This window comes from Myotis daubentonii, chromosome 1 (assembly GCF_963259705.1).
Source record: "Myotis daubentonii chromosome 1, mMyoDau2.1, whole genome shotgun sequence".
Taxonomy (NCBI): domain Eukaryota; kingdom Metazoa; phylum Chordata; class Mammalia; order Chiroptera; family Vespertilionidae; genus Myotis; species Myotis daubentonii.
Window position 1 is genome coordinate 92963033 of NC_081840.1, and position 14983 is coordinate 92978015.

The following is a 14983-nucleotide window of genomic DNA, read 5'->3' on the forward strand; positions in this document are numbered from 1 at the left end:
TCCACACACGTACCACACACACATTCATGTACGTGTGTGTGTGTATTCAGGTACGTGAATGTGTGTGTGTGTGTGTGTGTGTGTGTGTGTGTGTGTGTGTATGTGTGTGATGATATTTTGGACTTTCCTTCAGGCATTTTGCATTAAAACATTCTGAATTCTCAGCATTTTTTACTTGAGAAGAGATTGTTTGGGGAAAGCATTAAAAACAGCAAATATCTGTGCAACATAAACAACATTCTAAATCCTATAGCAATATGCTTTGGCCTTGGACACCTTCTTTCCAAAAAATAGACTAAAATTACATTTCCCTTTGAATGTACTAAAACACCATTTTATGTCATTTACTTGGTGAAGGACTAAATATGCAAATCCATGAATTATTCAGCTCCTAATTCGAATACCAACCACAATAACAACAACAAAATCCCTTGGCTCAGGCAGGACTTGTTAATAAACTACCATAGATAGTAATGATTGTGGACCACAGAATATTTCAGTAACCCAAAAGAGTTACCAAGGTTCTTGGAAGAAGCTAAATTCTAGTGAGTTATTCATGTGAGAAAGAGATAAGATTGAATACAGACAAAAGGGGAGTTCTTAAAAGAATACATGAGGCTTACATTTTAAGACAAGACTAGGACAAAAGCATGAACACTAAATAATAAGTAATTTTTAATTTTACAACTCAAAATTTAGCTTACAAATTGTTTGAGTTGCATTTACCCGTGTCTTTGATGAGACCAAATGTATTTTTAACTGCAGGGAGCATTCAACAGCTGAATGTATGGCATGATCATTAAATCAATGAGCCAGCTATTAGAGCATTACAATAATGAACCACTCATGACCATCTCCCTTACTAGAACTGAGCCATCATTTTATTTTACTTTGTTCTTCTGGCCTCAATACCAGTGCTTTATTTTACTACTACAAACATGATATTTTGAGAGCAGATTCAACCTTTACCTGCACATTCTCCAACTCTGATTTTGCCCTGAGATATCAAAGAATGTATTCAAAGAAGAAAGCCAAAGAAATAACAATTCTTAAGTTTTCATCATTTTTCATTAATACTAGCTTTTTCATTTGCTAAGTTGTTAGATAACCAAAACAATATATCAACAAATACTTATTATGCACCTGTTATACTTAGGAGTCTGTGCTACAGAGGGTGTGAAGATAAATAACCTCATTCTTATCTGCTAAGAGCTTAGACTCTAATTCAAAAATGGCAAATTTTTGGCACACAGGCCATTATTCCCTTCTCATGGGCCAGGGTCAACATCTCTAGTCAATTTGAATACAAAATCCTTTTGACCTCCAAGTTGACCTCAGAATCCTTAGTAATTGAAACTAGCATGCAAGATGTAACTTATTTGCCACTGATGATCCAAATGAATAAATGGAATAGATAGTAAAGACAATAACCAATAGATAGTATAAGATGTACTCTAAATGAATGATGCGGACATTAAGTGCCATAGAATTTTAAGGAAGAAAAGGCCACTGCAGATGGAAAAACAAATTTTTCCAAAGGATTTAGGATCTCAACTAGATGGCCTCAAAATATAACTTGAATTTAGCTAGAGAGAATGAGGGAGGATGTTTTAAATTGTAAGAATAGCAACAAAAACACAAAGGCGGGGATGAACAAAATGAGCTTATAGGAAGGTTGGGACTGGACCAGCTTGATCAGAGTAAAGAAAGGTTCATGCAAAGACTAGCATAGCAGAAAACAGGATTACAGAAAAATGTAAAGGGCCCCAAAGGCCACACGTGAGCACAGGGTCCCTGGTCACCTGAGCCTCCTCTCAGGTGTGTCTTTTGTGTGCATTGTGAGTGTCCTCTTGTTGTAGTTGAGCCTTGGTTGCTGTTGGCATGCAAATGGGAAGATTGACCCTCCAGGCTGATGGTTGTGAGAGAGACACATCAATCGGTTTCCTTCCACATGTGCCCTGACCAGGGCCAAGAAGTGAACTTGCAACCCAGGTGTGTATCCTTGACCAGGTATTGAACCTGTGACCCTTCGGTGTATGGGCCAATGCTCTAACCCTGAACACACCAGTCAGGGCTCCCTTTTCATTTTATTGATGGTTTCTTTTGCTGTGCAGAAGCTTTTTCATTTGATGTCGTCCCATTTATTTATTTTTTTCCTGTGTTTTCTCTGTCCTAGGAGATACATTGCTATGCAAGACATTTGAGGTTTTAGTGTTTATATTTTTCTCTAGGATTTTTATGCTTTTGCAATCTAAATTTAAGTATTTTATCCATTTGAGTTTATCCCTTGTATGGTGTAAGTTGGTGGTCTAGTTTTATTTTTTTGCATGTACTTCTTCAATTTTCCCAACACAATTTATGAAAGTTACTATTTGTACTAAACTGCATGCTCTTGCCTCCTCTGTCAAATATTAATTGTACATAAAAGCATGGGTTGGTTTCTGGGGTCTCTCTTCTGTACCATTGATTTATATGTTTTTTCTTATGTCAGTATCAGACTGTTTCGATTACAATGGCTTTGTAGTATAGTTTGATATCTTGGATTCTGATACCTCCAACTTTGTTCTTCTTTCTCAAGATTGCTGTAGCTATTTGGGATTTTTTTTTGGGGGGGTTCCACATAAATTTTTGGAATATTTGTCCTAAATTTATGTACTATGCCATTGATATTTTAAAAGGAATTGCATTTAATCTATAGATTTCTTTGGATATATGGACATTTTTACTATATTAATTCTTCCAACCTATGCCTCTACTTATTTCTCTATTTCTTTTTCAATGTCTTACAGTTTTCTGAGTACAGGTCTTTTAACTCCATGGTTAAGTTTATTCCCAGATACCTTATTTTTCTTATTGCAATAGTAAGCATGATTGTTTTTTTAACTTCCCTTTCTGACAGTTTATTATTGGGCTATAAAAATGAACCAATTTCTGGGTATTAATTTTATATCCTGCAACTTTGCTGAATATATTTATTAGATCTAGTAGTTTTTGGTGGAATCTTTAGGGTTTTCTATGCACAATATCATATCATCTGTGAATAACATCAATTTTATTTCCTCCTTTAAAATTTGGAGGCCTTTTATTTCTTCCTCTTGTTTGATCATAGTGGTCCAGTACTATGTTGAATAAGTATGATAAAAGTGAACATCCCTATCTTATTCCAGATCTTAAGGGAAATGCTTTTAGTTTTTGCCCATTGAGTATGATGTTGGCTGTAGGTTTGTTTTATGCAGCTTTTATTATGTTGAGATATGATCCCTCTATTGCCACTTTGCTGAGGGTTTTTATTTTAAGTGGGTGATGGATATTATCAAATGATTTTTTGCATCTTTTGATATGATCATGTGATTTTTATCTTTCATTTTGTTTGTGATGTATCACATTTATTGATTTACAAGTATTGTATCAGCTTTGCATCCCCATGATGAAATCTCACTTGGTCATGGTTTATTATCATTTTAATGTATTTCTGGATCTGGTTTGCTAATATTGTGTTGAGAATTTTAGCATCTATGTTCTTCAGGAACATTGGCTTATGATTTTCTTTCTTTGTTTTGCCTTGATCTGCTTTTAGAATTAGGATAATGCTGGCCTTGTAAGAAGAGCTTGGATGCCTGTCTTAAATTCTCTTGAATTTTTTTGGAATACTTAAAGGAGAATAGGTGTTACTTCTTTGAATGTTTGGTAAAATTCGCCTGTGATAACATCCAGTTCAGCATTTTTGTTTGCTTGGAGTTGTTTGATCACCACTTCAATTTCATCAGCTGTTATGGGTCTATTCAGGTTTTCTGATTCTTCCTAATTCTGTTTTGGAAAATTGTATGTTTCTAGCAATTGTCCATTTTGCCCAGGTTATCCAATTTGTTGGTATATAGTTGTTCATAGTATTTTCTTACTATCTTTTATATTTCAGTGATGTCAGTTGTCACTTCCTCTCCTTCATATCTGAATTTATTTTTTTGGGTTCTCGCTCTCTGTTTGTTGATGAGGCTGGCTAAAGTTTCATCAATCTTGCTAATTTTTCAAAGAACCAATTATTGGTTTCATTGATCATTTGTATTGCTTTTTTAGTCTTTGTATTATTTATTTTCACTCTGATAGTTATTATTTTCTTCAATCTACTTTGAGATTTGTTTGTTATTATTTTTCTAGTTCTTTCAGAGGTAGGGTTAGATTGCTTATTTGAGATTTTTAAAAATTCTTTATTGTTTAAAGTATAACATATAGTATTACATATGTTTCCTTTTTCTCCCATTGACCTATCTTTGGCCACCCCCACTCCCCAGTACCCCAGCACATGATCTCATACCCCTAGCATCTGTGTCCATTGATTATGCTTATATGCATGCATACAAGTCCTTTGGTTAATCTCTTAATGCCCTCCCCCCACCTTACTGATATCCCTCTGAAGTTTGATGGTCTGTTCGATGCTTCTCTGTCTCTGGATCTCTTTTTGTTCATCAGTTTATGTTGATCATTATATTCCACAAATGAGTGAGATCATGTGATATTTATCTTTCTCTGACTGGCTTATTTTGCTTAGCATAATGCTCTCCAGGTCCATCCATGTTGTTGCAAATGGTAAGAGTTCTTTCTTTTTTACAGCAGCATAGTATTCCATTGTGTAGATGTACCACAGTTTTTTATCCACTCATCTGCTGATGGGCACTTAGGCTGTTTCCAAACCTTAGCTATTGTAAAGTGTGCTGTTATAAACATAGGGGTGTATATTTCCTTTCTGATTGGTGTTTCTGATTTCTTGAGATATATTCCTGGAAGTGGTATTACGGGGTCAAATGGGAGTTCCATTATTAATTTTTTGAGGAAAGTTCATATTGTTTTCCATAGTGGCTGCACCAGTCTGCATTCCCACCAGCAGTGCATGAGGGTTCCTTTTTCTCTGCATCCTCACCAGCACTTGTCATTTGTTGATTTGTTGATGATAGCCATTCTGATAGATCTGAGATGGTATCTCATTGTTGTTTTGATTTGCATCTCTTGGATGATTAGTGACTTTGAGCATGTTTTCATATGTCTCTTGTAAGTATTACTAAGTTCCTTGAGCATACTTATTACTTTGAACTCTGTATCTGATAAATTCTTTTCCATCATTTCATTTACTTATTTTTCTGGAGATTCCTCCTCTTCTTTTATTTTGGACCTGTTTTTTGTTTGTTTGTTTGTTTCTCCATTTTGACTGTCTCCTTATGTTGCTTCTATTTATTAGAAATATCTTCCATGACCCTCATTCTTTGTGGGGTGGCCTTATTTAATAGATGTCCTGTGAGATGAAGTGGCAGTGTCCTTTAGCACCTGAGCTGAATGATCTAGGTATGTCCCTTGTGTGGATTATATTGGTACTCCTATTGTAATTGGGTTCTAATTGCTGTATTCTCACTCATGTGTGGGATCAACCCACAGGGTGGCTGACTGTGAAGCTCAATTCTGACTACGTGCAATTTGTTGTACAGGGGTCAACAGAATAAAACAGAGAAGTAATATTTTTTAAAAAGACAAAATAAATCAAAACAAACAAACAAACAAAAACCAAAAATATCAAAAATGACAACAACAAAAGAATAATAAAATACAAAAGAGCCCTAGCTGGTTTGGCTCTGTGGATAGAGCATTGGCTTGTAGACTGAAGGGTCCCTGGTTTGATTCCAAGTCAAGGGCACATACCCAGGTTGTGGGCTTGATCCCCAGTTGGGGGCATGCAGGAGGCAATGATTCTCTCTCATCGTTGATGTTTCTATCTCTCTCTCCCTCTCCCTTCTTCTCTGAAATCACTGAATATATTTTTAAAAAGAAAAAAGAAAAAGAGAAAAAAAATCTAAAAGGAATGAAGAAAAATGATTAGAAAAAGAGAACAGTATAAGAAAAGAAAGAAAATAGAATTAGAATAGGAAATTGAGAAATATGAAATATTAAGGACAAAATAGAAGAAAAATGAAACAACAACTTCAACAATAAAATAAAATTAAATTAAAATTAAAAAGTGAAGCTTGTTCAACCCTGCTTCAATGATGAAGCTGGCCACTTGGTTTGCAGGTCCTGACCTCCCAGCAATGTCCCCACAGCTACAAGCATTCCACAGTGTGCTGCTTCTGCTGGGCTATGGCTGCACCTGGGGAAAGCCACACTGCAAGTCCATTTTTCAACAGCACAGGGCCCAGGGGTGGGTCCACAAATGCCCCAAGTCTCCCTGTGATACATCTCCACTGGCCTCCATTTGCTGCCCAACTTCCAGGCTTGGACACTGAAAAGGCTTAGTCTCTGAAAGAGCTTCTGGTGGAATCAGGAGGATGGGGCCACTAGATTTACATGAGAGGGAGATGCTGTTCATATTCAGGGAAGGTCTTGGGTATGTTTTCCCGCCCCTAACCCACATACCTATGTCTGCCCTAGATTTTTGCCTGACCTCAGCATGGCAGAGCCCCTAGTAGTCAGGCGGGCGGAGCCTATGAAATCCAAAGGGTCTGCTAAAGGCTGGGTGACACGGTGTTCCTCTTGGATCTCCCATGAGGTTCCCTGGAAAGTGGAGAGAATGGCCATTTACCAAAGCAAATCACTGACAACCCCTGAGAATTTCCAGTATTCTAAGCCACAGCATATGCCACTAACTCTTCAGCAGGGATGAGGAGGACTCCAGAGGGCTGGCTGGGCAAGTGGAATGCTAGAGGGTAGGGGTAGTTGCTTTTCCTCAGGCTGATGCCACTTGGAAGGGATTGTTTCTCCCCAGAAAATTGGCTGCTGCAGTATCAGAGGATGACCTGGCACAGGGATCCTTGTTGTTGCTCCCCCATGTCTCTCTGCAAATCCAGCCACCCCAGCCTCTCCTCAGGCCACTGCAGTCCTCACCGCCCTCCCTTCTCCAGAGCCGCAGGTGATTGGCTTTGAACAAAAGTTTGGGGCAAATGAGAGTTCCATTTTTAGTTTTTTGAGGAAGCTCCATACTATTCTCCACAGTGGCTGTACCAGTCTGCATTCCCACCAGCAGTGCATGCAGGTTCCTTTTTCTCCACATCCTCACCAGCACTTGTCCTTCGTTGATTTGTTGAATATAGCCATTCTGACAGGTGTGATGGTACCTCATTGTCATTTTGATTTGTATCTCTCAGATGATTAGTGACTTTGAGCATGTTTTCAAATGTCTCTTGGCTTTCTGTATGTCCTCTTTCAAAAGCATTTATTTAGGTATGTTGCCCATTTTGTGATTGAGTTGTTTATCTTTCTTTTGTTAAGTTGTATGAGTTCCCTGTAAATGTTGGAAATTAAACCCTTATTGGAAATAACATTGGCAAATATGTTCTCCCATGCAGTGGGCTTTCTTGTTTTTTGTTGATGGTTTCTTTTGTTGTGCAGACACTTTTTATTTTGATGTAGTCCCATTTGTTTATTTTTTCTTTAGTTTCCGTTGTGATAGGAGTTGCATCAGTGAAGATATTGCTTTGACATATGTCTGAGATTTTGCTGCCTGTGGATTCCTCTAAGATTTTTATGGTTGCCCCTCTTATGTTTAAATCCTTTATCTATTTTGAGTTTATTTTTGTGTATGGTGTTTCCTCAAAAAATTAAAAATGGAACTCCTATTTGACCTAGTAGTACCACTTCTAGGAATATATCCCAAGAAACTAGAAACACCAATCAGAAAGGATATATGCACCCCTATGTTCATAGCAGCACAATTTACAATAGCTAAGCTTTGGAAACGGCCTAAGTGCCCATCAGCAGATGAGTGGATTAGAAAATTGTGGTACATGTACACAATGGAATACTATGCTGCTGTAAAAAAAACAGCATGGATGGAGCTGGAGAGCATTATGCTAAACGAAATAAGTCTGTCATAGAAAGATAAATATCACATGATCTTACTCATTTGTGGAATATAATGAACAACATAAACTGAGGAACAAGAAAAGATCCAGAGACAGAGAAGCATCGATCAGACCGTCAAACCTCAAAGGGAAGGCAGGGGAGGGGAAGGGAGATCAACCAAAGGGCTTGTATGCATGCATATAAGCATAACCAATGGACACAGACACTAGGGGGGTGAGGGCATGAGCGGAGGGGTGGGGAGCAATGGGAATTAAGGACACATATGTAATACCTTAATCAATAAAGAAAAAATAGGTTTATTTGCATTATGCTTGTTAATTTGTGCAGCTATTCAGTGTCTGGTAAGTTAATGTTCAAGAAAAAAAATATTAATTTTATTAAAATGTCCTATTATTTTATGTTAATGATTACTCATTTATTTCAGCCCTTTGTATTCAGGCTGAAATAAACCTACATTTTTATGAAAAAAAAAAGCTTTGGGCATTGGGCCTTTAAATGACTCCGATGGGCTCTGCCTCTCCTTAGCAGACAGAAACACAGAAACCCTGTGGCCTTTCACAGCTGGATGCTATGTAGGCACCTGTGCTCAGCTCCAGTGCTCCAGGCTGGGGGACCACATCTGGGGATTAGGCTTTATGCCTCTCAGTGGGAACCTCCAGCAGCCCAGGTATCCCTTTGTAGCCTTGACCTGCTGCCCATGGGAGCAGGGCCAGCCCCTTAATGAATCTGCCCTTCTTTCCAGTTTCCATATGGGTTCTGCAGTCCTTGGTTAAAAGTATCTTCTTCAGATAGTCTACAGTTAGTACTTCAGGGTGATTGTTCCCCAGTTTAGCTATAACTTCCTGTTTAGTTCTGGGAGGCATTGCAAACAAGATCCACCTACTCTGCTGCAATCTCGAACTCCAAAAGACCCACTTTAGATAAAAAAGACACACAGAGACTGAAAGTAAAAGGTTAGAAAAGATATTTCATTAAAATGTAAACAGAAAAAAAGCTGGAGTGGCAATACTTCTATCAGATGAAATAGACTAAAACAAAGGCTATCACAAGAGACAATGAAGGACGCAGAAATTCCACTTCTGGGTATTTGTTCAACGAAACCCAAACACTATTTCAAAAAGACATATGTGTCCCTATACTCATGGCAGCATTATTTAGCCAAAATATGAAGCAATCTAAGTGTCCACCAATAGACAAATAGATAAAGAAGAAATGGTACATATTTACAATGGAACATTACTCCGCCATATGAAAGAATGAAATTTTGCTATCTGCAATAACATGGATGTACCTAGAAGTTATTGTGCTATAGGAAATAAGTCATACAGAGAAAAACAAATAACATATTATTTTACTTATATGTGGAATCTAAAAAACAAAATATATAAATAACGAAAACAGAAACAAACTCATTTTGATGGTTGCCAGATGGTAGGGATATTTGGGGGAGAACAAGTGAAAAATGATAAGGTATCAATATGTGCAAATTGCCATTTATAAAAATAGGCACAGGATGTAAAGTACAGCATAGGGAATATAGGGAATAATATAATACTATGTCTGGTATCAGATGGGTACTATACTTACTGCAATGATCACTTCATAAGTTATATAAACATTTAATCACTATGTTGTACATCTTAATCTAATATAATATTGTATGTCAACTGCACTGAAAAATAAGAAAATTATTTAAAAAAACAAAAAAATTAAAATATCAAATGCTATGTGATATATATATATATATATATATATATTTACCATAATAAATAAAATAAATATATAGAAAATATTAGAGTATTTTATGTTATTCACAAAAAGTCCGAACCAAAAAGTATAACATTTAATTCATCCTAAAATTTCCCATTGATTCCATAGAGAGTTCCAAATGGAGACTGATTGCTGTCACTTTGGGATTTTAGAGGAAAGTTTTCAACATAGCATTTTCCACATTCTAACTATTTTGTCAGCACTAACTTGGGACATGCTCACAGCCAACAATTCAGGGTAAGAATTAAGTTACTGAAGGAAATTGTGGCTATCACTTTTGACACCACTAATGCAAAAAGCTAACCAACCATACATAGCATATTATCTTTACTGCCTGATCGGCAATCACAGCATCTTTTTCAGAGTCATCGCTATTCACCCAGGCAGCATACTCGTTGTCTACTAGTGGTACATTACACTTTGTAGAACAGGTACAATACAACTGTAAGAATTTTTCTTTAAATTATTTGCGGTCTTCTCTTTTTGTTTCATTCTCCTGAGATGTCTTTTATAATCTCTGACTCCGATCTCAAGTTAGTGATAACTTGCAATGTTAGACTTACCACTTTTCAAATAAGTAAGCCTTCCCAGCTTAGCATCAGGTATATCATTTATCTAAGGGTTCTATAGCAACTTGACACTTTTAGCGCACCTTTGGAGCCAAGAACCTGTAAATGCTGGGAAAATACTCATTGATGTGTATCATTCTTTGTCAAAGATGACACTTTTGGGAATATCTTCAATAGAATTGAGAAAAGAAGATCAAGCAAAATAGCCCATGAAATGGTGTCTCTTCTTAATTATTAATCTTCCAAATGCAATATGGAAGAGGGCAATTGAGAAAGCTATGACATGCAGGAACAGAGTGACTGGTGTAGAGTAGATATTCAATAAATATTTGCTGATTAAGTGAAGAGATGATTTAAGTAGGAAAGAAAATGGGAGATATTAGTTTCTGAGAACTGCTGTAAAAAAAGTATCACAAACTGGGTAGCTTAAAACAAAAGAAATTTATTTTCTCACAGTCCTAGAAGACCAAAATCAAAGTGTCAGCAGGACCATGCTTTCTCTGTGACTCTAAGTAGAATGCTTCCTTTCCTCTTTAAAGTTTCTGCTGGTACTCATCAAATCTTGGTATCTCTTGGCTTTCAGTACATCTCTCCAATCTCTTCCTTAAACGTAATATGGTGTTCTCCTTGTGTGTTTCTATCTTTACATGGAATTTTCCTCTTCTTAAAAGGACACCATCATATTGGATCAGGGTCTATCCTAATGACCTCATTTTAACTTGATTACATCTGCAAATATCCTATTTCCAAGGTTACATTCATAAGAACGGGAGTTAGGATTTCAATATATATTTGGGGGGGACACAATTCTCTACCCATATCACAGAGTAGACAAAATGAACATATAATAGAAATAGCTTAGAACACTTCTGAAAATAATTCAGAACAATATTTTAACTGCAGCAATACTTGTTAAGCTCAGACATTTAGGTTGGGTCCCTCAAGAGCTTCTTTTGTGTCTATATCGCTTTCCTTTTCACTTTTGACTGGCTATGTTTTCTAATAATCATAACCAATGGTCACTAGTTTCCACCTCTTTAAATTTTATCTATAGCAAATGAATATCAAATTATTGGGAAACAAAATGAACAATCACACCTGTATTTTTCCTCAATTAAAACTTATTTGATCCATCATGAAATACTTTCTACTAATCTAAACTTTAAGATTAATATTGAATAAAGATTCTATATAAAATTACCTGGGTGGTTATCCAGTTACTGTAGACAATCAGAGCACCAGGAAGTCTCCCACATTGGCTAAAATGGTGCCAGGGGAGGTTCTTACAATAAGCATGCTAACAGCTAAAAAAATGAATGGATAGGGCCCTAGCACACCAAAAACTAGCTAGATAATTGGATAGGGATAAAAGCTCTCCTCTCCTTATCCCTATAAAAATTGTGGGTCTGAGCCGGAAGGGGAGATGGTCTTGGAGACAGTAGTCCACCATTCTTTCAGGTCACACAGCACCTGAACAAAACCTCTTTCTTTTTGGACTAGTACCTGCTTTACATGTTTGGCTTCCATTGTGGCAGGCAGCTGAACCCTTGTTTTTCAGTTATAATCCTTTACCTGTACATTCTCTATAACTTTGTACACACTTTTGCAACTACCTGTGTAACAAAAACCCAAGTTTGGCTTCCTTCCACCATAAAAGACAAACTTGTGATAAAGATGCTGGTGAAAAAGGAAAGTGGTTTACTCAAGTGCCAGACATCTAAGAAGATGGAGGACTCTTGTCTCAAAGCCCATCTCACCACTTCTGTGCAGTAAGAAATTTTTATAAGGAATAAGAAGGGAAGCAGAAGAAAAAAATCAAGGGGAGAGGGTTAAAAAGTTCTCTACATGCAGGCCAGCATAATCTAAAAAGGATCTCAAAACTGGTCAAGTAATGGTCTGGTGTACTTCATCCTGGTGTGTACATCACCTTGGCCTTCACTGTCCTGATTCTACATCATGCTGGTTCTACAGTTAAAGATCAGCAAATCTCCCAGAACTGGGATGACTGAAGATCAGAGTCTGCATCTTCTGAAGTTAATTCCTAGGATTCTTATACAAACATGTTGTTTATCTACAAACTACATATTAGTCAGAATGAGCATTTACATAAACAATGTCAAAACAATGGTGGGGTGGCTTATAATTCCCCACTCTTACACCTGGACATTTCAAAATTACTCTTTGAACAAATATTGATTGAAATATGAGCATGCCCATAGTCAGATGTGGCGTGTGTACTTCAAAACTCATTTCTCATTTCCTGGGTAATATAATTCCATTGGTGGAAATCATTTTCCTCTAAAAAAAAAAGCAAACCAGAAAGTTCAAAGTCATGTTGGGTCCCTTTGTTCTCAACATTCAGTTTCCCTCCAAATCATGTCAGCCTATCTCTATTTTTTTTTTTTTTTTACTTTGTTCATATGCTTTCTTACAGCCTGTGTCTCCTTTTGTAGGTTTTATAATTGTGTAGATATTAAAGCTTTTCAATGATGGAAACCATACTAGAATCACCCATAGGGCATGGATCAGGGTTTATCACATTAACTGAGAAGAACATCATTGGCGGGGGGGGGGGGGGGGGGGGGGTACTTAATCTACTATCAGATGTGAGCTATACTGAGAAATTTTAAATAATAAAGTCTTATTTAAAAGGGTGATATTGTGCCATTAAGCACCTTCCTCCACTACTCTTAACCCAACTATATCTTCAATATAATAATTCTGTTCACAAAGTTTTCTATGCTTCCCAAGGTACTTCCCAAGATCACAGAGGTGAAAGTTTTGAAATCTTGAATGGATGAGTCACCCTTTTACTGTTATTTTGGCCATTAAGTAATAAAAGCAGTTCTTCAAATCCATTATTGGACTAACCAATTATTTCCCTATTGACCAGAAAACTATGGTCTTTATAAAGCTACAAGTTAGCTCATTGGACTTGGGAAAACTGTCACAAATAATATAAAAAATGTTTGAGTCATTGACAAACTTTGACAATTACCCACTGCCAGGTTCAACCTCAGTGTATCACAGAGGCAGCCAATAATAAGCAATTTGCAGTAGGATTATTACATATTTTTAAAGTTTATTTTTACTTTATGCCTATTTCTTTTCACATGTTTTTGACATGTGCATTTAGATATTTGACTATATTTCACACTTTCAATATTAACTGAAGACATATGGCATGTTTCAGGGATTCTGTAAGTCTCTAAGTTCTGTTTTACAGCCTCCTACTTACCAAGAAAGATGGTTGAAAGGAAGGCTACATGGTGTACTTTGGCATCAATGTGATAACAAACAAATATCCTAGTCAGACAAATAACAGAATACAATATTTTCATGAAACAAAGGCCCATAACAGCCTATGCTGGCTTGCTTTCCTTACAACTTAAATGACACCTAACCTGTTCTATTCCTCTATGAAAGAAGCTCAGCAATATATTATATATCTCATCCCACTAATTATATTTTAATAATAATTTGGACTTTGGAAAAAACCTTTCACTGTCAAAACTATTGTATCAGTCAGAGTTAAATCAGGATATAAGAACTACTGCATGTGTTACATAAATAAAGGATTTTTATATAGGACTGAAAGTTCATATAGATGTATAGGTGTAAGCAAATGGAGTTCTGGAATGGGGAAATAAAGAGAATAGAACAGAAAATAATCACTAGCCAGGTCAGCCAGAAGTGCCAACTCAGGTAGACAGGAAGGAATTTTAGGGAAATTTAGCAGCCATGTAGATTGTATGAATTCTATGTCTTCTGTGGAAACTTCCACTCAGGGAAAATTTCTGACTGGAACCAAATGACTGGTTGGGGGCGTAGGACACTGTTGATCAGAAGAGCCAGGAGTCAGGAATATGAGCTGAATGCAGAGCAGAACAATGGCAACCTGGTGCCCACCTCCATGTCTATCAATTTGTTTGTTTCCCCCAATCTTCTGAGATATCTCCACTTCACTTCCACCTCCCAAATCTCATGCAAGTTCCTCTTTTGGACCCTAGTAACCTGGAACCATGCAAGAGAGGTGGTTCAGGTAAATGTTCTCCACCATGGACAGAAGCAGCCATGTTCGTACTATTGTGTAAAGAGTTCAATGTCAGATTTTATTACCCCCATTCTATAGATTAGGAAATTGGATACAGCTTGCTTGAAGTTATTTGACTAATAAATGATATATTCAGACAAAATATTTAAACAGATACTTTATGAAAGAAGAAACACAAATGGTTAATAAACATACTTTATATAGATGAACTTTAAAAATCAGATGTCACTATACACCCAAAGTAGAAAATGTTAAAAAAAATTTGATAATACCAAGTGTTGTTGAAGAATAGACACAACTACTTTGGGAATCAGTTTGGTAATATCTAGAAAAACAAAGCTACCCTATCCTATTTCTCAACAATTCCTCTGGTAGGTATAATATACCCTAGATAAACATGTACACACCATCATACATATAAAGAATGTTCACCACAGTACTATTTGTATTAATCTAAAATTGGAAAAAATAAAGATGTCTATCTATAAAAGAATAGATAATTTTCCCCTGAAAAGGTAGCTCAGTTGGTTAGAAAGTTATCCCAATACTCCAAGGTTTGGTTTTGATCCCCAGTCAGGGCACATACAGGAAGCAACGAATAAATCCTATATAATAAAAGGGTAATAGGCAAATTGACCCTAATAGCAAAACAACCAAGAAGAACCGGTTGCTATCATGCGCACTGACCACCAGGGGGCAGATGCTCAATGCAGGAGTTGCCCCCTGGTGGTCAGTGCGCTCCCACAGG